Genomic DNA, 3,740 nt, shown 5'->3' with positions numbered 1-3,740 from the left:
AAACTGTGCCTCGGTCCCCAATCTGAGATCGAGACACAGTTGTCCATGGCCAACTGGGGAAGAAATACGGCCAGTGTATTCTGCCAGTATTGAAATATGTGCGAACATGTTTATTTGTTGTATGCATTTAAAATAAAACTACATTATTGGCCAAATATTTTTCACTGTCTACTTGCCTTGAAGTCAGTATGTGCAAATTATAGACGATTGCGTAGTAGAGAAGAGAAGAGCTCTGTCTGTTTGTAAGCGTAAACTGCTTACTTTAACGCATGTGTGTTCTTTGGGCTGTCTCTTGCATCACGAAATCAGAATGAGCCAAGACTAATTAAAAATAACATGAAGAGTGTGTGAAGAGGCCTTAGAAAAATTGACAGAAGGGAGGAAAGGGGGTGTATTCCACCACATCGTGGCGGTAACTACAGAGCACTAACTAAAAAACGGCCAAGTTTGAGATGATAAATGAAGCTAAATTTTTCACGATGAAAGCCTTCAATCTCAATCGTTTCCTTGATTTCATACCATATCGGACAGATTCGGAAGCTGCCTTCAAAAGGTTTTTATCATATGGCAGGTGTGCAAAAAACGCTTGAACATTTGATATATAGACAGATTCATCAGTTCTTCCAACTACAAAGACATCTTGAAGAAGTTTGGAACAATTACATCTGTTAAAAGTACTTGTCGGTGGATTTATTTTACAAGCATTCGCTTAGCTTTCAAAGCTGCCGTTAGGTTGGTAGGTGACCTTTCGTCATTTAGGAAACTAAGGCTCCTCTATATGGATAAAGTGGCTTTGTGTGAAATGCTTTTCAACAGTGCTGGGTGCTTGATATTATTTAGTAATACTAACGAAAAATGATAAGTTTGGGAGCACAGTTAAAATTTTGGGCGCCTTCATTATGATGCGTTAAACGAGTGTTTCCCGGTTTTCTGGGTCATAATATGAAACCATAATTGTCATAAGACGTTAAAATCAAAGAATCGAGCGTTTTCGTGCGTGCTAGTTCTCCGTAGCACTTTTTGTTTCCTTGATAAGGATACCGAACTGGATAGTTATGAATTCAAGATAGCGCTGCTTGATCGCCAGCCGCATGAGATCAGTGATTGCTTCAGGCCGGTTGGGCCACACTTATGCGCGTGTTGTTATAGCTAGTGCTGGTGAGGCATAAAAGTTGCGTGATACGTCTTCAGCCTTTTTTAGCACGAAGTGTGGGCAATTTCATTCAAGTATTGTTGTCTTCGTAACACTCAAGGTGGTGTGCGTGGTCAAAGTTGCCGCCACGCATACTAAGTGCGGATCACTGTATGTGGGCCCCGCGTTCGTATGGTGACATGTCGTGTGTAACATGCTGTAGTAAGCGGTGGCAACGCTCTCTGTTTAACTCGTTGACCGTTCTCTTCCGCCAGCGAGAAGACTTGTTCTTCGAATGGCTGAATAATTATGATCTCTTATGACAATCATAGGAGAACAAGGCGTAAAGAAGGCACAACTACACTAATTAGAAATAGAAATAGAAGAAATTGAAAAACGGGAAGATGAATTGAAAGAGCAAGAATGAGTAAGAAATACGTAAAGTGAGAGGTAGACAAATAGGAATAAAGAAGGGAAAGAAAGACAGACTAAAAGCAGAGAATTATAAAAACAGTGAGAATGAGGAGGGATAAAAAATTGGCCTCGTATCAGCATGTTACACTGCAAATGTCGTCGAAAGACGTTATTCTTGCGTCTGGACAGAGAGATCAAAACGTTTTTATTATGTTCTGCGCAAGAAAATTGGTGAATGGCATTCTTGAGGCGCTGTGTTCGAGTGCCTAGAGCGTGCAGTGGAGGAGAGCGAGTGCATCAAGTCACGTCACACGTGAGACATTAGCGGTATCTGGCATTTGTCTTGAAAAACGAAGCGCGTGGCGTGCGCGCCCGTCTCGGAGGCGAGAAGGTGTAAAATGCAAGGCGACGGGCAGGCGCCACCACCATGTTGTCTTAGCGACACCTTGGAAACCCTTGCCTTTTCTTGCAAGCGTTTCATCGTTAGTGCAGAATAATAAGCGCTACGGTCTTTAGAATTACTTTAGAATTACTTATGTATGCTTTTTCTAGTGAGAAGTCTTTTCCAGTAAAACTTTATAGTTTATGATGGCATAACGGTACCAACTGTTTAAAACAGCAAAGCAGTTGTTAAAGTCCACATATCAATCAATCAATTTTGTGAGGTTTTGTGAAGATGGCCTCTTCTGTAAAAGTGGAACAATGTGAGTTAATTAATGCTTTACCAAATAATAAAGAAGATCCTTGATCTCTTTTTTTTCTGTATGGCCAAGAAGGGCAGCACAAACGCCAAAATGCTAAAACAGTTTTTCTAACCTCATAAAAACCGGGTTTGATTGCGCAGGGTAGATTTCTCCTCAGTCTGTGAACACCTTTAGAGACCGCTCACAACGTTAGAGTATTTCGGGTTAGATAGTGTAATGCACGCACTGGGCGCTGAACATTACTTCTGCGGAGAGTTTCAACATTGGCCGCCCCGGAGAGAAGTGAAATCCCAGACTCAACACCGCTTGCCCTTCATCTCACATTTGCGTGCACCGAAATATGGAGGTACTGTGTAAGTCATAGTAGCACGTGACACTGATAAAAAAATTCGAGGTCACATGCGTTATCTGTGCAATCTTTTGATTGAAGAGAAAACTAAAACGAATCGAAGCACTGAAACAAACAAGAACGAAATCTGGTAATTACCGAGATGCGTAATTACCGATTCAGAGACTTGGCCCGAACTGGTTGGTAAAGTTTCGTAATCAAACCGGTAAGTCGACAGAAACGGAGAAAAAGAGGACACGCAGATTGCTACTGCCACAATGTATTTAATGGCACGAAAAGATGTCATACATTTAGCCTCTTTCCTCATGGAATGGCAACTTTGCATGATTGAGAAGTTTCCCTTTTGTTTCAATGCTCTCTCCTCACTGTCAATTTTTTTGTCTTGTGACGCTGACAATTACAGGCTCATCCCAAATTACTTCGTTTGAAAACTGAAGTCTCCCGAAAATTATTTCTTTCCTGCGAGGCGAGATCACGCAATCTAGTACGCCGAAATTTCGAATGCGTACAAGAAATTATCAATAGGCTAAATTGAACATTACCCGGAAAGAGCAGTATTTAAGGCTTAAATTTTACTTTCTGATATAAATATTTTACACAAAATCTTGGCCGAATGCCGCATTTTTCAAGAAAAATACACTGGCGTTCAGCCACCCTGAAAGCACCGCGTTATAAGAAATATTTGCGAATTTTATAGTTAAAACTGCTTTCTCTTGGAAGCCACAATAACTAAAGAACGATTACATAAGCAAAGACTATGTACGAGAGAAAGACGAGCAAAAGGTATGGAGCTCAGAGGGAATCGTCATCAAGACACATAGTCCGAGCACTGCCAGCGTAGCAGCATTCGAGAAGAGAGCCTCTGCAAGCCACCCAGGATGCTCTTCAAGGCTTTCGTTGTTCTATTTGAGAGCGTGGAAATGCATACCAGGCGAATTAGGAGACTGTTCATAACCTGCCAAACAGAAAAGGTGTAGCTATCGGTACTTTTCACGGGTGACAGCCTGCCAACGACAAACGGAGAGGCATACGACGGTTCAACCACGCCCATGCAGCAACAACTGGAACATAGTGTGAGCACGATCATTACCTGAGCTTCGTTCCTGCAGTGGATTTCCATGAACACATCGACACTCGAAGT

The sequence above is a fragment of the Rhipicephalus microplus genome, chromosome X (genome assembly GCF_043290135.1).
Source record: "Rhipicephalus microplus isolate Deutch F79 chromosome X, USDA_Rmic, whole genome shotgun sequence".
In the NCBI taxonomy this organism is placed as follows: Eukaryota; Metazoa; Arthropoda; class Arachnida; order Ixodida; family Ixodidae; genus Rhipicephalus; species Rhipicephalus microplus.
Note: the sequence above shows the minus strand (reverse complement) of the source record.